This window comes from Perna viridis, chromosome 11, assembly GCF_037379345.1.
Source record: "Perna viridis isolate PV_CMFRI_1.1 ecotype Kerala chromosome 11, ASM3737934v1, whole genome shotgun sequence".
Lineage (NCBI taxonomy): Eukaryota > Metazoa > Mollusca > Bivalvia > Mytilida > Mytilidae > Perna > Perna viridis.
This window is the reverse complement of record NC_142455.1, coordinates 20,499,451-20,522,852: the sequence shown is the minus strand read 5'-3', so window position 1 is coordinate 20,522,852 and position 23,402 is coordinate 20,499,451. Positions and strand designations below refer to the sequence as shown.

Below are 23,402 nucleotides of genomic sequence, written 5' to 3'. Positions count from 1 at the left end.
GACACGTCCGGGGCAGACGAATTGGAGGATTAACTATGACATGGTGAACAAATCGAATCTCATTGTGCAGGTCGATACTATAAGAAACCATGAGTTCATGGTGACTACCATAAACTTTGATAATTATTGATATATTCGTCTAGCAATCATGTAGCAACATAACTATCGCTGAATGGCTTCTATAGATGAAACTGAAAGTATTATAGAAACCTTTTGAATGTAAAAATAGTCATCGAGTGTCCATTTGATATTCAATATTATTTCAAACTGCAAACTTGTTGCCATCTTTATAACTCTTGATACAGCAATAATGTGGTTTTTGCTACAAAATGCACATGCCGTACTTTATAAAACATTACAATTAGAGGGTGTTTAACCTTAAAAAAAGGTCGATTATCTGATCATCATTCGTATAGTACATAAAGACGTATTCAATCAAACTGTTGAATAAATACCTTGCACTTTTTTTCATGAAGTGAGTGTGTGCGTTACTTTCATATGTTTATTGCACCGAGGAATTTGATATGATGATAATTTTGGTTCCCTACATTCTGCTATCCATTATTCATCATCGTGTTCTATTTGTGACCTAATATCGCCGTAAAGCTGTGTTTATAATGGTTTGGTATAAGGAAATAAACGCCCTTTTTGTAATATGTAGAAAGCCACGATTGTGCTGTTTCTATTATATTTAATTCTAATTCATACTTGATATCAAAATTGTCTTTCTGAAAAATCGTCTTATGTTTTTGCTCTAATGAGGGCTAAAACTGTACGAACCAATGATAAATGCTAGTGAACATTGAAACAATATTAAAACACGCATGATCGTTTATTGCATAATTTGTAACAATTTGGTAAATAGTCACTGTCTGAAGTTTTGACCAATAACTTCATAACCCAATATGTAGTCTTTACTTTAAGATTAGACATCATCAGTTCTATCAGAAGTCCATATCCATACCGATGACGTCACCCTCTGTTGCCATAGATAACATCATAATGTTTGAAAAATCGTGGTAAGGATTTTTATGCATTGCGTTAAGAAGATCAAAATATACTTCTGAAATAAGCAAAAAATACAATTTCTTTCACCATTTTGGGAATACAATTGCAGGTATATTAAGTTAACATTAAAGTATAATTGACATATAAGTCTAACTGAAAATGAATCAATACTCATATATAAATATAAAGCAAGAACTATTGTCAGAGGAACAGTGTGATTTTTTATTGTTATATCCTTAATTATCAATTTGTATGAAATTTCAATATATTTCGAATAGACAACAGAACTACTACGATCCTATGAACTTATTTGGAACATAAGTCAATAAAGACATATTTTGAAATAATATGATATCAATGAATGTCACTTGTTCTATATTACAAATCGAAATTTCTAATTATTGTAAAAATCCCCTTGCAATGTATTAAATCTATATGCGTCTGCCCAATGTTCCTTTTACATCTTAATTGAATAAAAATAATTAATGGTACTTTGGTCAACGACAGGATGATTTAGTTGTGCGTTATATATATATTCCTACGCGTTCTTAATTAAAACACTCTTCAACTGAAATTACGTTGATATGTATTCTTATGGCAAACTTCGAATATTCAAGAACGCAAGCTTTTGTAAACAATTGCTATACATTGTGTGAATGAATCATCAAGTAAAATCAACGAACCTTGAGGTGTAAGAACCTTCATTCTGGCTGGTGTTATCCTTCTATAGGGTTTTCCATCCACGGCAATAACGAGTAAAGCTAAAGCCAGTAATTGGAAACAAAAACTGAGTTTCATCATCCCCTATAATAAACCATTGAAGCATTCGATGGGTAAAAAAGAGAACATGTGATACAAAAATGATTTTCTGCATATTTAGTAAGCTGATTTATTTTATCACATGATTGTACAAGAAGAAAAATGTAAACAGACATAAAAGGTCGCCAGTTTTGTGATAGGAGATAACATTAAGGTCAGTTTTTCTTTATGAAGTGTATCGGCCTTAATAAAGTCTGAATAAACGCCATTTTAATGTTAAACGTAACAATCTATATTTTATATAAAACAACAACACAATATGGAAAGTATGTGTATATTTGATTTTGTCAATAATTTTGTTAATTACTAAAGTTTCACTACAATTACGTTTTTGGCGCACTGTTTCGTATACAACATTGACCCGGTCTCACTTTAAAAAAAAATTAAAATGAGAGGTAAAATTTGGTGGGTATATTGATAAATGTAGTTAAGAATTTATACATAAACAGATATAATATATTTGATGGTAAACAAGTGCAATTCGAATGACGAAAAGCGCCTGGAATATTTTTTATATCATTGCCGTATCAGGGTCACTTCTCAGCATCAGCTAGCTGATTTTCAAAATAATCACTTTTGCACAACTTTTAGGAAATAAAATTGTGAGAAAATAAATCGAAACTAATATTATCATTTTTATCTATTTCCAACTTCACCCATGCATGCCTTTTTTTCTGCGGTAATTTCGTAGTGCTTAATAAAACTCAATAATATTTTTTTCAGTACGTTACCATATCAACTGATTTAAATAATATCAATATTTGACAATATTTATTATTGTAAGTTACAAGTAAATTGCTTCAATGACCAGACATCAAATATTAGAAAGAGTAATCAAGGGAAACACGATTCTCGCGGAAATCAAAAAGAATCCAGGGACAAAGACCAGACATGGAAAAGAGACAAACACAACAAAGAAGAACATAAAATAACTAAAATAATAGATACAAAGTAACAAAAGTAAAAGAGCAACTCGGACTCCTTTAAAAAACTGGGAGTATGTAGTTTTTCATGATAAAACGTGAAATGTGTTGACTACCGCAAAGCAGTTTTTTAGGTAAATGAGACAAATTATTAAGAATTGACCTAACTGTAAAATACTACATTATTACTCATTTTGATCCGTAATAAGGGGTTTATTTTACCTGATGTCTACATCTGTATATCACAATACAGGATGAGTACATGTTTAAAAATCTTAGTATGAGAAGTAAAATCGGCATCAATTGTAATGTAAATCGTTTTATTAAAGAGTAATCAAGAGAACCAAGGTTATAGCGGTAATCAAAAGAATGTAATCCATTAACAAAGACCAGACATGGAAAACAGACATACACAACAAAGAACATAAAGTAACTAAAATCATACATACAAAATAATAAAAGGACTCCACTAAAAACTAGGAGCATGGACCAGGTGCACCGGTAGGGTAAGCGTCCTCTGCTTTTTACATGCTCTTTAAAGCATTGTATCATTTTATTTGGTTTAAGTTCATGATTCCAAGCTGACATTTATCTTATTAAGATATATAATTTGGATATTTTGCTTTAAAACATTTTAAAGGGAGCCCATGAAATCCCCAGCCAATGGGTAGTTCATGCAAAATTTGGAAGAAATGAAACACACCCTTGTAATATTTATTTATGATTAAAGAAGGAATTCTTATAACGGTATTGTATATAACGGAATGAAGACAGCTAGATAATTATACCTATCAAATTTATCACATTCGGGCACAGTAATTTTTTTAACATGCCTACCTTGGTATTCTTGTGACACTAGTTTCCCTTCTAAACACGTGTTATATCACAACATCGTTATGTTTATGTACATTGCAGCATCAAAACAAATTAGAAGCTTTAAAACACGAAATTAATTTGTCCCTGATGGCAAATCCTGAACGAGATAAATTAGTGAGGTGAACATAGTATAAACATTAATTGCAACATATTTTTTGTTAAAGATAAATTGTTGAAGTTAATATTTAGGTATCATGCAATGTTTTTCCAGTTGGCCATTTTGCGCATATTTGAAACAGTTTACATGTAATGATTTTATAGGAAGAAATTTTAAGTGCAGCATAATCAGTCATGCATGAAAATAAAATGTAAATGTTAGAAAAGATCCATTTACAGAAGATTCCAATTGCCTTTTAATAGCTTCACATGTGAGTTTTACCGTTTTTGTTTTTATATTATTGTTATTATTAGTTATTTGTTTGTTTGTTTGTTTGTTTGTTTGTTGTTTTTTTTTGTTTTGTTTTGTTTTTGTTTTTGTTTTTGTTTTGTTTTGTTTTGTTTTGTTTTATTTTAAGAGAACTTTCTTATATAGTAATGCAGTAAAACATGGTGCTTTTTTCCTTGATTTCAAAATGTTGCCGGTTTGATATTAGATTTTATTCCTTATTTCTCAAATTTTGGCACGTGGAACTAATTCAAGTGGTAATTTTAATGCAATCAGTAGGGTAATTTGTCTTTTATATTTATGGTAATAAAGACATTGAGCCGACGCCTGTATATAACTTCTATTCAAGTGGAGATAAATCTTGTTCTCATCAGATTTAATATAAATAGATACGCTTGAAGACTGTTATAGTCTGTACATTCTTTGCTTTTAACTTGTATTTACGTTAATGCCGTTTTCGCATAGGAATGGTGCATAGAGATAGAATGCTTTGGTTTAGAGCGTTAACTAATTTACAAAAACTGTAACATACTAAAAAAATCATTTTATCTCTTGTAATTAAACGGAAAACTGATGGCAAATTTTACTCGATGGCTAAATATCAATTTATGGATGACATGGTAACTAAATCAAAAGTCATGTTTCATTTGTATGAGTAAATTTAATTAGTATTATTTAAATTAGTTACTCGCAGTAATCCACATGCATCTGTAAGGAAACAACCACAACTTCAGTACAGACAGCCATCAAACAACATCCTATTTCAATACCAATACTTCCAAACTTTATAGGCTCGAAATAAACTGACGATTTGACCAGATAGACTGTTTCATGAAATATAAACTTTCCAAATAATATTATAAATTTGAAAGGTAGTTTTAGAAATAAAAACGGATATCCAAGAAATAAGTCCTGTCAAAAATCAATACAAAGACATACGGGATGTTGAAGAGCGACACCATTATGACATATACGAGGAATGAATTTTCTTAATATGAATGCATATGCTTAAGAGTTTACAAAATGTCAACTGAAGAAATTTGGCTTTGGGCAAAAAAAGATCGAAAATCTAGAAACATAATCGCCAGATTTGTTAATTTCAAGACCCATTAGATGGTTAGAAAGGCCCATTCAAACTAGTGGGTAAAAAAAATCAACGAATATAGAAAATAAATGGTAGCTCATGTCAAAAATAAAGAAATTGAAAGACGAGGGAAACACGCTACAATGATGAATTGCTAAATTCACGTTGATTGCAGTATATGCAATACAAGATCTCATATAGACCCTTTATTCGCCTCGCCCGTACAGAACAAAGATCAAGGTCTTTACTCCCTCGACTAGGACAATGCATCTGACCGGTTTATTAGCAAACTTTACACTGCTTACTTAAGTAGTAGCCTTTCTAAGAATCAATCAGAAATTGATTCATGCATGTCAAAAATCCACAGTTTTATTTCTTGTTCAGAAACAGATAATGTTCATATAACCATTTTCATTTAACAAATGCACTTTTAGGATAAAAGGTATATAGATTGTACGTGCAATTTGCACTTTGGAAGAGTTATTGTTCTTGATTTGGTTTCATTTGGTTGATTTTAGTGGGAGATGAATGTATGATTTCTAAAAAAATACAGAACCTAATGCAGAAATAAATATCGTTATGTGAAAGTATAGCATATGTAGACTGAAAAAGCTTAATTTGTTTGGTGGGTTTTTCTGCACCATAAATCATTTTACCAATGGCAGTGTCTGAATTTTATGTGGACTGGTACTTAAATATCTGTAGAATCAAACCAAAGATACTCAACCCTCTAATTTTAACCTACCGATAAAGCAATATGACCATTTTTATTGGATGTTGCCATATAACACCTGAAGCTTCCAAAACTTCCAAATTTTATTCGGAGAAATGATTTTTTTATTACAATTTTCAGAAAATACAGGATATGCATTGGCTGTCGGTGATATTGACGCTAGAACTGCTTTTTTACCATATTTTGCTATTCTATGCGAAAACACTTTTTTCCTGGTTTTGACTATTTAAGGCACTAACAAATCCCATTACATAGAACAAGCCAAGATGATTGTCGTAAACATAGATATGGTTTAATTGTTGTAACGTTTTTTAAGCGAATGGCCGTCATCAGTGATCAAGAAATAGGACGAACTTCTTGTAAAATTATTATTAGTTTCGTTGTTTATTTATTACTCTTACCTTCTTTGGTTGATGAAGTTACGGAATTTTAAATTAATTATTGTAATCCAATGTTTTCAAATGTGCAAAACTGGTTGTATTTTTTAAATATTCTTTCCACTTGTCGCTTATACAGTGAAAAAATGTATGATTCAGAAGGATCAGATATGTAATAATTAATTATTTCCGCAAATATTTCAAAATAAGCACATTTACTTGAATTCAATGTAAAATATTTACCTTCTAAAATGTAGGCACAAATACCACAACTTGGATGTTTGCATTTTTGAACTATAGGTTCCGATATGCTGGTATTAAATCTTGCCGAAGTTAGTAGTTTCTTTAACGATTTAGGTGTCTCTTACTTTTAATTATCTTAAATATGTTAAAAATAGTGTTCATCCGTTGATCTTGCATTAATATTGGTAAATTTACATGAATTATACTAAAAAATTCAGCATTCCGCGGGTTGTGCGTTTGAGACATATGGGATGCTATATTTTCCTTTACATATATTTTTCGTCCTCCGTAGATCTTCAATTTTAATTTCCAATGCGTTTTTAATTCCCAAATCAATTATTGCTTCTGGATATTTCCTTTTGATTAATGTTTGTTTTACTTCCAATAAACGCCTGTCTATGGTATTTTTATCGGATATTATTGTCATAATCGTCTCGCTAAATTGTATGGAATGCACAATTTTGTATGATTTGGATGGCATGACTGGAACATCACTGTTTCGAATATGTAGGTTTGAAATAGACGTCGGTTTTGATTGTATTAGTCCTTTAAAATAAGGATGTTTAAAAATGGAAGCTTATCGAAGCTGTATTCCATAGTAAATTGTAAGTTGCTATTTAATCCATTCTACAAGACTTTAAATTCCATTAGTTTTTCAATCGTATATTTCCAAAGCAAGAAACAATCATCCAAATATCTTTTCCAGTTGTGTTGCAGGAAGTAAATAGGTCCCAAAATGTGGTTCGAGATTGTTCATACATTTTGATTTCCAGATAACCCATTTCTGGCGTACGTTGGGGCAACTCTAGTTCCCATAGCTGTCTCTGTTTTTTGCCTAAAACATGTTGAGTTGAACATAAAGAAATTGTTTTCTAATATGAATTTTAGTCCATTAGTTTATTATATTTTATCAGTTCTGCTCGGAACAATATCGGGGTATGTTTCTAACCAGTAAGATACTGATTCTAGTCCGAAATCGTGTAGAGTATTAGTGTAAAGATTAATTAAATCGAATGATACTAAAATTGTTTCTTCACTCACTGTTTTCGGGAGGTGGTTGAGCATACCAAGGTCATCTCTGACATAACTCTTTATGTAATGAAGAAAAGGTTTCAGTAAAATATCTAGAAAATTGTCTACTAAAGGATACTAGAGACACTATGTCAGCCTCATATCTTGACCTACACTTAAAGATCGATTGTAACATTAAACTATTAAAATTTTACGATAAACGTTATGACTTTTCATTCACATTTGTCAACTTTCCTTGTGGCAACAGCCCTTCAACGCCTGCGTATGGAGTTTTCATATCAACATGCACACGTTATGGCAACACTTGCCGTAACTTCGCGCCTTTATGTATCGCACTAGACTTTTTATGGTTGTCATCATGAACTCGTGGATCGTTACGGTGCATCCATCTGCACCAAGAAAACTGTTTGTTCAACGTGTTATAGTTTTCCTTTCCTCTTTCGTCTACCCCGGACTTGACCTGTTATGAGTAATTCGGCGGGTGTTTCTAGAAAAGCAGATGTTTACTCTACCGGTGCATCTGGTCCATGCACCCAGTATTTAGTGGAATCCGAGTTGCTCATTAGTATTTTATGTTCTTTATTTTGTTTGTCTGTTTTCTGGTCTTTGACCCTGGATTACATTCGTTTGATTTTCGCTAAAATCTTGGTTCCCTTGATTACTCTTGCATGCCACTCTTAAAACAAAACTTATGGTGAATCATAATCACGTCAATAAGAGGAATATTTGTGTATGATATTTGATATATGTTTTAATAAATAATTCTTTGGGCCAATATTTTAAATTTTCCTACATGGAGGGTAAACAAATTACCGATCTGATTAGCTCAAGACAAAAGACAAAAAAGGGAAAGTAAAAAAAAAAGAAAGTCCATAAAAAAATGAAAATATCAAGGCTAAAATCAAACGGTTGTAATCTTCCACAAAGGCCTGCTTATTACAGACATTTTCGATGAAACTAGTGAATTAAATAAGGTTTTAAAGTACTAGCAGTTTGATTACGGTAAGTCAGTTTGTCTTGGAATTCCTTGTAAAAATGTATAAGAAGATGAGATGTTAAGCATTTTGTTGTGGGTGGCCAACACAATCGAAGCCGATAAACTCAAGCTTAACAGAGAACTTTTTGTTTTTTGTTTTTTCGTTTTTTTGTTTTTTTGTTGTTTTTTTTTATTATTTTTGTTTTGTTTTGTTTTGTTCCATCAGGCATTTGATATCAGAAACTTGCACTGTGAGCTCATGCTGTGACAGTAAATAGTGGTAAGAATCTGACTCATATGTAGGCTTCCTTTACGATCCATTTTTGGCAGAAGGAAGGTACCTAATGGATACAGTTGATATGGATTATTTTTCGTCTTGCTAAAAAGTTTGCTGGAAATGAAAAGTTCTGTTTTGTAAAAACATTTGATTGAAGTTTTTATTTGAGTATCATACAATGCTTTTCCAGGTTGTAATTTTGCATACTGGAAAAGGTCTTTTATGATTTACGTTGAAGAAATTTCAAGTGTTTTAAAATTAGTCATGGCTTATAATCTTCGTTTCATTATAAATATGTGCCTATTTCATTCCATTTACCGTTGCTCTTTACCCATTAGCACATACCTCATTCCACATTTCCCATATATCAAACCGTTTCCTATTCTTAATACATATAACCCATACGTCATACACAATTACCTATTCTCCTATACACCGTTGGATAGGAGGTTTTCCTCATTTGGATGATTATTGTATATACAAAATACAAGAAAAAGTTAGGATTTTATTAAGATATTTTTATCTTGTAAAGAATAACACCTGCTCACTAAGCATTTCTTATGAAAGGCCGATATATATACATATTTACTTAATTAATTTAACAGATTAGTTACTTATAGGTAAGAGTTATTTTATAGGCTAAATTGATAGTTATGCTCGAGTTACTGTCTTTTAGCATCAGTTTACTTTGTTCACACACACACACACACAGACACTCAAATAACCGAAATAAACTTGGTATATACTACAATTTCTTTGAACTACGTGTTAAAGAAAAGATTGTGAGCTTATCACAGAATCCGACATTCATGTTGGTATTTCCAACCATTTGATCAAGACGTCATTTACAATTCCAGATTTGTAACAAAGATTATACTCTTACAGCCATTGCTTGTTACAACAAACATCGTCAAACTTCCAAATTAATCAACCGGAACATGAGTAAATGGAGAATAAAAAATAAAATAAAAGTTTAAAATAATATATTATTTTTCTATAGTCCAACATATGACTTGGGTATCGCTGCGCTTAAAACGTAAGTGAAACCGTGTAATAAAGGGAAATATTTGTATCAATAGGTGTGCATGCATATACATAAATAATTATTTGCATCAATAAGACTCATTTGTAAATGCTAATAAATTATTCAGTTAATATTCATATTTATTATGAAAACTATTTGGGGATAAAATGTTAAACATCTTTGTTGTGTGTGTCCAACAAAATCAGGATTTATGAGTTCCAAATAAACTGAAAACCTACTTGACCATTTACTCCTTTTAGTGCAAAGGCAAACTACGGCACTATTTAGTACAGGCATTTCTGATAAAAGTGGTGGTGGGTTAAATCAGATGTTATATGGCGTAAAACTTTGCTTCCCCTACAGTTATCAGGCAGAAAATAATTGTTTACGGTCAAAGTTTTCTAAATCAGTAGTAAAAACAGTGATATAAGGAAAAGTCATCTGTTCGTCAAAAACTTTATATATCTCGATAAAAACTGAATATCAGGAAAAAACACTTTCTTGGGTAGTATACAAGACATATAAGTGTGTAGATTTCTCCATTTTTGGGGCATATGAAGTTTTTAATTAATCACATTCTTTCTTAACATCTCTCGTAAAGAGAGACATATTGACTATGTTCATCCTATTCTTGTTTTACACCATGAACCAGTGATAGACATTAATACCCATTTGCAACAATTTTATGGTTCTACATTTATAAATCATTTCTTTGAGGACGTGGGCACCGTTACTGAAATTAATTCAGTTTGTGGAAATAAATTCGTAATTAAGTTAGTAACTGATGTTGTATTGTCATTCAGATGGCCGTAATCGTCGCATTTAAAGTACAAATGTCATTATAAAAACTTTCAATATTATGTAGGTTTTTCTTTATTTTCATTTTGACATTTGCTAGGATTTAATTTTTTATACATTTGTGTGATTGTGTGTTTGATTTATTTATCCTTATGCCTCTTTCCTATTGAAGTTTTGTTTTCGTTTTTTTTTCCTTCTTTTTTGTGTATACGTGTGTATTCGTTTTTTTTATTATTTACGGTTGTTGTCGCTATTACAGTTTTTGTTTTTTGACATCTTTTTATTTAGGGTGGCAGGGTGGCAGGGTGGGGCTGTTTTGTATTTTGTTGTGTGTTTTTTTTTTTTTTCGTTTTCAGTATTTTTGATTCTTGTCTGATTTTCATTCAGAACTCATAATAATCATTTAATCATGTTATGTCATTAAATACCAAAGCTTGCTGGTATTACTGTTCGATGAGAATTGGACATGTATTATGTCCTACCTCTGCTGCAAACGATATGAAGTGCGGAAATAAATTTTATATAACAACGATTGTCTTCATAAACGATGCATAATAATACAACAAACGTATTTTTACATATAAATATAAAAAATGATCATATGTAATGAAATGAATTTTGTCTGGTGGGTCCTATTGCAAATACCCCTTAAAATCCTCGTGCCATTGGCATCATTGTGAATGGGTCCATATCCATAGCGTTCATGTACTTCATGGCTAAAAACCACATTACCGAACTAACAAACGTTAGACAGTAGTCAAAAGGAGAACTATATATAAAAAAATGAAAAATTTCGGGACAAATAACGCAAAGTTATGTTAACACCTGCCTGATCACCGATCATTTGTTACTCAAAGCCCAGCATACACATCCATCTACACAAAATCAATATATCTTAATAAATACCAAAATTAAGATCAATGGTGACCCAAAAACGCAAGTTGTTTTATCTAACAGCATTTATATCACAAGAGTAACCGATCAATATATGATACACTAAACTTTTTATTGAATCTGTGGCTCTGAGAGAGGACCGCAAGATTATCGAAGGTATCGGTGATCTCCTTAACATTCCCAATCTATAATATTGACCTGGAAACCAGACATTCAAATACAAGAGAACTGTATGATCTCCTGTAGTCCAAGAACACCTTACCATTAATGGTACAGCTTGACCGATTGGAACCTGGAAAAATTGAAAACAAAAGTAGAAAAAAAACCCAAGTGTGAACTTATGTATCTTTGTGTGCCTTTTCTGTCCAAAATTTGGGGATTCACACTGAGGATTTTCTAGGTTATTGCTCCACTAAGACGAATAACATATGGTGAAACAGGACAAAGTCAAATAAGGGAATTGTTTTTATATGATATGTAAGCATGTGTTTACATAATTTGTTATTTTGTTCAAAAGTCTCATTGTCAGTGCTATATACAAAAATATTCAGTAATTATTGATAATCCTGTATATGAATATAAAATGTTAATCATCACTGTTGTGTTTGTGCATCACAAGTGGAATTCGTACCATCCAGATAAATTGGATCAAAAATTTTATTTTCCCCCATTAGAGATTTGAAATTATAACTTGCAAGGCATACCATGGCACTATAAGTATCTGTCTTTGTGTGAATCATCCAAAATCTGTAAAATGTGATACACGCCATAAAGTCTACACATTTTTTTATTATTAAATTGCTTTATATGTCTTTTTGATGAAACGTATAATCATTCATTTCAATCTGTCTGCTCTTTGGAGATATTTCACATTGAAAATTCAATGTTTTCTACTGTACTTTAGTGTCATTTGCAGAGTTATCTCTCTTAAATTTTGAATTGTACAGTCCATTCTATTTAATTCATATCTCTTATGAACACGGGTTTTATGAAAATCCACATGTTATTTCCTGCTTACTGAAGCATTATAAACAAAGTAACAAAAAATGAAAATATGTAGGCTTTTTAACCATGTATCACATTTTGCATGATTCTTAGCTGAAGTACTATTTAGTAAGTTTCTAACAAGTAGGTCTGCATTCGTCATGATCAGTTTGCTAAAACAGGCCACTGTTTTATGGATAGAGTAGATGTCTATTATTTTCGATTTGCTGAAGACCTTTGCTTACAAAGTAATATTCCGTTTTATTTCGTTTTTACAAGATAATTTTCTTATTTAAGAACCTTGAGATACATTTTAAGGTTGTTATATTTCGCAAATTTTAAAATGGTCATAAGGGTGGAAATGTAATCGTTAATATTGACAGAAAAGATTTATTTTAAATCCGATTTTGATTACCAATATGTCAATTTGTTTCTTTTAAAATTCGGTTATGAAAGTGTTCACAAGGCAGACTGAATTTGGTCCTTTTTGAAGTCAAAGGTACAAGTAATTGAGCCTCGCCAAATAAAAAACTAATATGATAGTACGTGGGCTGGAATAATCTTCCGAGCATCAACCCCTCCCCCCCACCCCCACCCCCAAAAATAAATCATCAACCAAAATGATTTTCAGCTACCCTATTACACCTCACATTCACGAATCTTTTTTTTTTTTGCCAGAAAATATACTTAAATCTTCCTTATAATGCCTAAAGTCATTAAGAGTTTTTTTCAGCGTAGCTGTGCTAAAAATGAGAATTCTGTATGATACATGTGATACTGAACTCAGTTTTCTGGTTGTAGGGGTAATATTTTTAATTCTTTATTGAAAATAAGTTTCGTAGTTATTTCATGTTGAAAATTAGATTATTTATCGAATGATACCAATCAAAAGAATGTAATCCAAGGACAAAGACCAGACATGGAAAACAGACACACACAACTAAGAACATAAAGTAACAAAAATTATACATACAAAGTAAAAAAAGCAAATAAGCAACTCAGACTCCACTTAAAACTGGGAGCATGGACCAGGTGCACCGGTAGGGTAAGCGTCCTCTGCTTTTATAGAAACACCCGCCGAGTTGCTCATAAAAAGTCAAGTACAGGGTAGAGGAAAGAGGAAGGAAAACTATGACACGTTGAACAAATTAGTTTTCATGGCGCAGATGGATACACCGTAACGATCCACGAACTATTGTTTTTGAAAAAGCAAAGTTTAAAATAACATATAATGTTTCTTCAACATTTATTAAAAAAAAGTCAGATTCATAATGGATATTGTCTAGGTTATTGTTTATCTTAAAATATAACATAACCACGTCAAAACAGGAAATTTTTGTATCAATAGGTGTGCACACATACAATTTTTTTTTTTTTTCATCAGTATGACTTATTTGGAAATGCCAATAAATTATTCTGTTGATATTGATATTCATTATAAAAATCTATATCTTTATTGTTTAAGTGTAACAAATCAGGACGAATGAATTCTGGATAAAATGAAAATATGTTTTGACCATATAGACTCGTTAGCAGTTTCAGGTTAGAAACATGCCAGGAAACTAATCCCACGTGTCAGTGATAGAATATAAAATATGAGTAGAGCCGTTTTTTGTTTGTTTTCTTATTTTGTTTTGTTTTGTCAGGCATGGAAAACAGACATACACAACAAAGAACATAGAGTAACTAAAATCATACATACAAAATAACAAAAGCAAATGAGCAACTCGGACTCCACTTAAAACTGGGAGCATGAACCAGGTGCACCGGTAGGGTAAAGTGTTTTTTTCTGTCGAATATGGAATATCAGGGATTCACAATGAAAATTGTTTTGGTTATTGCTCCTTTTAAACAACTGGGCTCAAAGGTATCTACGTCAATAAGGAAAATATTGGTGTATGATTTAGCATAGGTATGAATAAGTTACATATTGGCACTTATTAAACTCTTTCATAATGCCAAAAAAATATTCTTTTTATATATTCTTTATACACATTTGAATGAGAATAAAATATTAAGCATCTTTGTTGAGTCCAAGACAATCGGAATTTTCAACCTTTTTTACACCTGTCGTTCGTTTACAAAGTAAAATCATGTTAGGTTTACTTTTTATTTGCTGTATAAGCGTACATTATGCAATACTTTTCATTATGGTCATTTATTCCAGTACTTGTACATGTAAATGATTTATACGTTTTAATAGAAGACATTTCAAAACTGGTAAGAAGGTAAAAAAAATCCGATTAAGTGAAGATTGCCACCAGCTTTTGATATCTTAAATTGTTTATCAGTAGTTATTCTTTTGGGGGCGGGGAGGTCAGGCTTGTCAAGAACTTTCTGCTTTAATGTAATGAAGTACAAAACAAAGTGTGTATTTCCTTGATTTTAAATGCTGCATCTTTGATATGTGGTTTTATGTATTATTTCCCAAATTGAAGTCTTCCAGGTGAAGTTGAAGATTCCATTTATACTTAACTGTATATGCATGATAATAAAACTATCGAATGGAATCCCATTCATATTTTTATGCAAGGGGAGATAAGTATTGTTCGTATCAATGTAAAAAGAAAACGCAAACATCCCGACGCGCAGCCGAGGGTGACAATGTGTTCTCAAGTGGTAACAAAGTCTCTTGTATATATTTATTTAATCAAACTCTTACTGAAGGTATTTACGAGGCAGAATTAACACAAAAACAAAAAAAAAACTTTAAGGTCAAGATTTAGAATTAAATGTGTGGAAATTTAACAACAACAATTACATAAATTCTCATTTAAACATTTTCTTTTCTAGTTCAACCACTTTCGAATTTGAAAGTATAACTACAAATGAACGTAGTAGATTTGGTATCATAACTACAAAAATATATATGTACGTCTGCTGAATTTCATTGATTGATCGATGTTATTGATATGGACGTTGTGCATAATAATTTCTTCAAACGCTAAACAGAGATTGAAATTGTACCTTAATATTTACCCTCTGAGACATGTAATAGGCAGAATATTACCCTCGTATTGAACCAATCAAAATTCAGCAAATTAACATGAAGTTAAATAAAACCTAATATTAACAAGTAATCGAATTGAAAATACCACACTGGTCAAATTGTTTCATTAATTTTAATGGCTTCCTGACACTGACACAAAGACAATCATTCATTAATTTTCTTATCTGTGGACTTTTTGTAGCAAATATAAGATTGGGAAATGTATTTTTATAAATCTCTGCAAATGGATTTCTTCTGAGTCGTTCACAGAACAAAAATATCTTCGAAACAAGCATTACATCTTTTTTTTTCTTCTACACATTCGTTAGGTACCATATTTTTATAGCAATTTAACATCATGCGGGTCCTATGTTGAATGTAAAGCTGCAATTTTGAGATTGCTCACTATAACAATATCTTAATGGCCTAAAAGAGGATGGGGACCACTCAAAATATAATCTGTATTTAAAGGGAAGTAACAACATTATGAAACTGATAGGCAACAGTCAAAAGCAGGAGTCAAAAAAAGCTAATGTCAATATATCAAGGCAAACAGCTGCAAGTTGGTACGTTGGAAACAGTCGCAAAATTTCTATTTATTAAAGGTATTTCTACTGAAAATGGTGGGTTAAAGAGATTCTATGGCGCGCACCAAACCTTTGCCTCCATTACGGTTAGCCAAAAAAATTGTTACCGTTTATTGTCAATTATCTTTTTGTCGGAAACAGAATATTTCTTGATAAAAATTAAATAACGGAAATAAAACTTTAGCGAAGACGTTTATAGCATGAATCCGACGACTGTCTCTCAGGCAATGATAACACAAAGTAAATGATAATGCATTAAAAGTCAGAATAGCTATACAACTGAGAAACACATTATGATGGTGAAGCTAGAATGCTACATTACATGAAGGAGAAATTTAATATTTGAAATCGTTTTGTTTGCTATATTTTTGTACTTACTACTGAATGACTACTCTTAAAAATAACGAGGATCAAGCTGTGTCAATAGTTTTTTTAATGTCTAGTTCTGGTGGATAAATGAACGGATACTGTTTCTCGGTACAGCAGCGTCTGTCCTTTTTGTTCTATAATGAAACAATATGTTAAAATGTAACTGAAAACAATAAATTTGCATAACTGCCATTCTTGTAGTTTTATTCATTTAAAAGTATTGGCAGTGTGTGTTATAATTTTGATGCTTTCATCAAAAAATTCTCCATTACAAATTTTTGTAGGGGAAAATAAAATTTTAACTACATTATTCTCATTTTTGTCAACATCTCTCAATATAACGTCATTAAGAGAAACATTGACTATGTATAACCTATTTTCGTTTTACACAATGAACCGTTGATAGACATTAATGCCTACTTGCAACAATTTTATGATTCTACGTTTATAAATCATTTGTATAATATAGATCTGGTTTGTACCGGACTAGACACATATACTATATATACTATATATGTAAGACTTTCTTTGAATACATGGACACTGTTACTGAAAATTATTACGTTGATATCTGAAGACGTATTGCTCTTCATGTGGACGGACGCTACGCCATTTAAGTAAATTTGCTACTATAAAATTTTGAAATATGATATAGTTCCCTCCAGATTTTTGTCACACTCGTACAAGAAATCCAAGATCTTTAATAGAGTTTCGTGTAAGAATCTATTCATTAAATACTTGTCTAGGCGGAAATTGGTTCGGTAAGGGCAAACTTTGGCCACAAAAACAAAAAGAAAATTTTATGTTGTTTCCCCAGTTCTTTAATGTGTTTTATAGATGATTTGATTGATGTATTGTAATAATTTGAAAATATACGGTCATATATGCCCTTCAAACTTGGCTGAGATTGGGAAAATTTGTTAAAAAGGTTGGAAAACACAAAATATTGTGCAGTTTTTCACTCTTTTGACAATGGCCACATGCGTGTTGACTCTCGTGCTTTATTTATTTTGTGTATACAAATGTAATAATAAGTTACAACTCGTGTAAAAATATCCACTTCTGTTCCACACAAAAACCACCGTAAAAATTGCAGGAATGTTAAAAGTTAATTAAAGGTTTATTGTAAACGTTACATTCTGTTACTTCTGGAAAAATAACATCTATTATTCGGTGTTTGTGACCATTTTACTATTTTCCTACTACCTAAAAATCAGCTTTAATCAACTTTTCAAAAATTCCTAAATTGTAAGGCCAAAATAGGTCCTTACCGAACTTCCCCTGACGTTTTATTTTCCATGATTTACATGATAACGGTTTTTTTTTACTAGATATATTTGTGCTACTTTATGTATATAATCATGGGTGGCATAAACACTCACGGCAAATTTCTGCACACCATTTTGATAAACAAATTTAAGGTTCAAGTGACCAATTTATGCATATATAAATATACAAAATATAGTTGTATTTTACCATTTCTGGCTCTATATGAGGTTATTTTTTGTGTTGTTGTTTGTTACTTGGTTTTTATGCTTCTTCAACTTGTTTATCTAATTTTCATTGGCTGTTTTCTTTTTTCTCAGGAAAACAAACATTAATATAATTTCAAAATTTATTTTGTACATAAAAATAAATAATCTGAGACAATGAGCATTTTTACAATGAAATGGATAAATTTTCGAACGGATCCTATAGCAAATACACCTTAAAATCCTCGGGTCATGAGCATCATTGTGAATGGGTCCATATCCATAGCGTTCATGTACATCAGGGGTAAAAGTCTAGACATTCCAGCTAAAAAGAGATAAAAACTTCATTATAATATTCTGCATTAAGATGAAATGTATAAAACTACACGATTTTCTATATTCGTTAACATTAAGATTTATTACGCAAACATTCTAGTTGGTCTCCGAAGTGGTTGTAATTTTTAATTGATAAAGAACATTAAAAAAAATACTATTAAACTGATAAGTAAGGTAATCGTCAAAAGGGCAATTCATATGGCAAATGACAATAAGCAAAACCGGAAAATTTGAAACAACCACAAATATCCTGACTCGGTTTAGGCATTTCCAATCGAAATGGCCGGTCGAATAAATCATTGATATAAAATAGTCTAGGTTCTCAAAATGTAGATGTATATCAGTGGATACAATTTATTTACAATTTATTTACAATTGTGGCATTCACATTCTACAGCTTTCTGTTTTTCTCCAAATGTTTAAAAGATAATTTGGAATGCATAATAGAACTGGTTAGTGTCTGATAAATGATAAATACGTTGATAAAGCGTTTATCCTTATGACCACGAAGTCAAATGGGAAGATTGTTTTTCTCACGAATCTCTTTTAATACGACAATTTTTGTTGGACGAATTTTAACAAGGTACTATTCTATTGTTAGTTAAGAGCAATGAACTGATCTAAAGACAAAACCAAAATAAAATTCAGGTAGCTAATATTAGAAGTGCAATTTTGATTCTGTAGAGATCTCAGAATCCATAGATTATTTTAAGTACCAGTCCATATCAAATTCAGACACTGCTTAATGTAGAGGTGATTCATGGTGTAGGAAAAAACAACCAAAAAACCATGTTTTTTTCAGTCTACATATGCTTATTTTCATATAACGATAATTATTTCTGTATTAAGATCTGAACTTTTGAGCAAATCATACATTTATCAACCACTAAAATCAACCAAATCAAATAAAACCAAGAACGATAACTCAAGCAAACTGCCAATTTCATGTACAATCTATATTTATTTTTTTAAAAGGGCAACAGCCAAATTAAAAAAAAAATGAGACTTGTTTTGTTATCACTAGGTGTTTTGAACAATAAATTGCATTTAATTTGGTGATTTTTGACATGCATGAATCACCTCTTGTCTGATTTCTATAAAGACTGCTACACTGTTCCTAAAATGGTAACCGAAGCAGACGCATATGTTTTAATGTACATTATGATAAAAAAAAAACCTTCAAGTTTATACATTAACATATATATATGCCATTGACATTGTACAATGATATTTCATTAATAAATGAACTCTGTGATCACTTTTATAAATTAACTTCCCGTACTTATTTACAAATACAAAAAAGACTTACATGACATTGGAGATCCACCTGCTTGTGCACCTGGTAATGAGTTTGTGGCCTGAGCAGTCTGTGCATCTGAAGCGCCTTGGCCTTGCTGCATACTTCTCATGAGGAGCATTGGCAACATGAAATCTCCCTGTGCCATTGTACTGACGGCTAAACACAAAACCAACAAGACGGCTACGATTTGCTTGTTCATATTGATTTGTTCTGTAAAAAAATTATTATTCATTACCTATCTAAATAAATATATTTTTGATCACATTGCAAAATCATATATTAATGTCCCAGTTCATGAAACAATTCAAAAGTGATTCTTTCTCATGGCTGTTCTTAAAAACATGTTTGTAAAAATGGTTCTCTTAAATAAAAATTACTCTTTTGTTACTAACATACACATTTTGAGAAAATTAAAGCAGAACTCAAAAGCTTAACATATAGTAAGAGTACAACCATACCTGAGGTTAACAACAGATGTATTCCGAATCGAAAGAGTCAAAAATGCATAGTGATGTGAAGCTGGAAAGATCCTCTTTATATACAGTCCAACCAGAACCGGTTGAAACTGAATCGTAACTATATGATAATGATTGAATTATTACAGCATAAAGAATAAGCCAATGGAGAAACACGTACTTTTAGGGCCTCCGGGTAATTTATATCATTTTTTGATCTTTTGTACCTCAATCAGAATGTCCGAGGCTGGCAGTTTTAACAGATATGTATGTCATTTGTATTTTACAAGGTGTAATTAATGATCAGGTGTGATATATGGCAAAAATTTAGGACAAATTGTTGTACGTAACAATCAGAAATTTAAGAAATGCGTATAATTTGTTTTTCATGATTTTATTTAATTGACACATACATGGATATCTCTGTAGCTGCAAATTTCCTTGGTCCTGAGATAGATATTTAACGTGATTACAATATAAAATTTTACTATTATTGTAAAATATATATGTGTTTTTATGATGATTTTGTTTACAAAATGCTTGTTTGAAATCACTTTTCAGCTATAATTAACTGGGGTAATATTAAATGTAGACAAGCAAGTAAATGATCGCGTTGTCGTACATGTTTTTCAATACACCTTAAGACGTTTACATACTGATTTTGATATAGCTATTAAAGTGTAACTAAGAGCATATTTATATCAGAAAGATTCGGGGTTTTTTTTGTTTTTTTTTGTTTTTTTTGTTTTGTTTTTTGTTTTGTTTTGTTTTTTTTTTGTTTTTGTTTTTTGTTTTTTCATTGTATTCTTAGGTTGAGATTTAATTATGCTAAGCATTAAAACGGTATCGTTATCATTTCACTGTTTTAGTCTATTAAATATGGTTCTATTCGTTAATATTAAGATTCAGAAATGACTGATGCCAGTTCATTAATCAACAAATACATGCTAGGGAAACATTATGCCAATTGGTAGAACAAAGACTTTTATATAAATTGGTAAAATTATGCGTATTTGTTGTTACAGTATGTCAGGGAATGTGTTAAACAGAACATATTTATCTATATCTTATGTCCAATCAACTGTCGATATCGACATTTACGTCACTCAAAAGATGATGATCGATCTCTTTAAAAATATATGTTCACATGTATACATATAACACTGTGAATATTACGTGAATGTTGTAAAAATTACATTTAATATATTGTCCTTTCTCTAATTAGGTCATGCGGATTACAAACGATAACTTTTTTAAGCAAAATATTAGGGTGGACAGCATATCATTATTTTGTCATCTTTGCTTAATATTTGACTTTTGAAGTATGGAGACGTTTTCATTTATTGAAATAAAAGGTAAATTATCAAACCTCCTATGACATTTCAGTACAACATCCATTTGTTTTGTTGAAATATGAATATATGGGTATTTGCCATCGGTACATGTACAATTTAAATGAACTTTCATAAATGTACCGAGAGCTAGTACAAACAAGGAAATGATACCTATAGAGTATTATTATTTACATATAAATGGCGATCGCTTAATTGATATTTTGTGTTCATGGCGTTAGAATAAACTGAAGAGTTTTTTTTTCTTCTTTTTATACAAAAAGATGTAAATTTGTATCAATGGAGAAGAAAAAAGTGGATTCAAAAATGTTTAATTTATACTTTATTTTAAAATCATTAATTTAACATTTCTAAATCTAATTGAAAAAAAAATGAATTTAAATAAATGTAAATACAAGTTTTAATGCTTTGATAATTGGGTTGACTTACTTATTCTATATACTCATTTTTCATAAGAGTCAGCTTGATAAATTTGTTTATACATATAAATTGCGGAACGCAGTTTACACTCAGTTGACATATATATTTCTTTGCCTGGTTAAACAATAATAAATAGAGAAAGTTTACTTAATCATATCACGCAAATGTAAAATCACCCAAGGTTTTATACAAGATATTGTAGTTATCAAACCAACACGATTATTGTTTAGCCAGTAACATACGTGACTGAACCATATGGTCGATCCTAGTTCATTTTTCATATATAAATATTTGTGGTTTTTGTTTTGCGTAAAACTTTACACTTTGACAGTGGCGTGATTTCTTGTTGGTATATTTCGTGATACAGAGGCAGGTTGTATTGATGTAGATACTTAGTAAATGACATAATACTCGATATCTTGTCACATACCGTGTGAAGGCAGTTTTTTATATTCTGTTGTGGCGTGCAAACTTTTCCAGTCCGTATTTACTTTTTTTCTATGTACTTAATAATTCTTTTTTGTTTTCTTATTTGAAAATGATGTGCATATAAAGTCTACAAGAAATATATTTATTCGAAATTGGTATCGGTGTTACTCAGGGCTATCCTTTTTATTCTCTTTTATTTAAATATCTTAATTGATATTCAGATCTCTTTACAAGGAGAAATGTCTTTTTTTCAATTTCATATCTATTTTGTAGTAACATTTTTAAAGTCTATAATCCAAATATTGCTTTATGCATTCATTATGACTGAAAATATTAATATGAATCAATTTTTTTTCAAACAATACGCATTTTTCTTAGACAAAAAGGATGTACTTTAATACAACATTTAATATCAGGGTTTTTTTAGACTAGATTCATGAAATAGATTAAGTATATATGCTCCTCAAAATAATGCTTATCTATATAATAACGTTTGTAATGATAATATTACTCGAAATGTTATTATATCTTAAATAACCTGTTCAATCTTATGCACGTAAGATGGCATTAGCTGTGAATAAAACTTTGCCATACAAGAAAATTCATCAAGTGATTAAGTACATGGCAAAGAAATCTTGAAAAAAAAACTTAAAATAAAATTGTCAAACTTTTACAGGTTAAACTGATATCGTTTCAATTTTCATAGACATCTATAATTCAATTTTTAATTCAATATTTCTATAACATTTCAATCATGGTTTAAGAGAAGATCAGTAGCCGAAAGGTAAAACGTGTGGAGATTCGTTGACAAAACAAAGCAATAATATCAAAAGAGCAATGGGCGGATAAAAAATAAGGACCTCAAATATACACACAGACGAACAGACAAACAAATATAAGGACCTCAAATATACACACAGACGAACGGACAAACAAATATAAGGATCTCAAATATACACACAGACGAACAAACAAATATAAGAACCCCAAATATACATACAAACAAACCTAAAAAATTATAAGAAAAAAAGTTGATAAAAGAATTATTGATTTCCGTTTTTGTCTTTATTTATTTATTTTATTTTGTCCTTTTTTTATTTTGGTTTTTTATTTATTTATTTATTTATTTATTAATTTTGGTGAGGTGTTGTTGTTTTGTTTTGTTTTTACTTTTTTTTTTATTTTGTTTTGCTTTTTTTTAATTATATTTTGTTCTTAAAAACGCCTTGTAAAGGACTTGTACAATTAGTTTTAACCTTA

General features: G+C 30.6%; 2 long non-coding RNA genes across 2 annotated transcripts; both read right to left on the bottom strand.

Moving 5' to 3' along the window:
* Positions 1-798: 798 nt before the first annotated feature.
* LOC148603287 (uncharacterized) lies at positions 799-3,742 on the bottom strand. The gene is made up of 3 exons (XR_015916736.1): positions 3,588-3,742; positions 1,692-1,812; positions 799-1,063 (listed from the first exon to the last, which is right to left on the bottom strand). It is a non-coding gene; the product is annotated as an uncharacterized LOC148603287 (long non-coding RNA).
* Positions 3,743-17,979: 14,237 nt separating this feature from the next.
* LOC148603286 (uncharacterized) lies at positions 17,980-20,083 on the bottom strand. The gene is made up of 3 exons (XR_015916690.1): positions 19,945-20,083; positions 19,496-19,696; positions 17,980-18,175 (listed from the first exon to the last, which is right to left on the bottom strand). It is a non-coding gene; the product is annotated as an uncharacterized LOC148603286 (long non-coding RNA).
* Between the last annotated feature and the right edge of the window lie 3,319 nt (positions 20,084-23,402).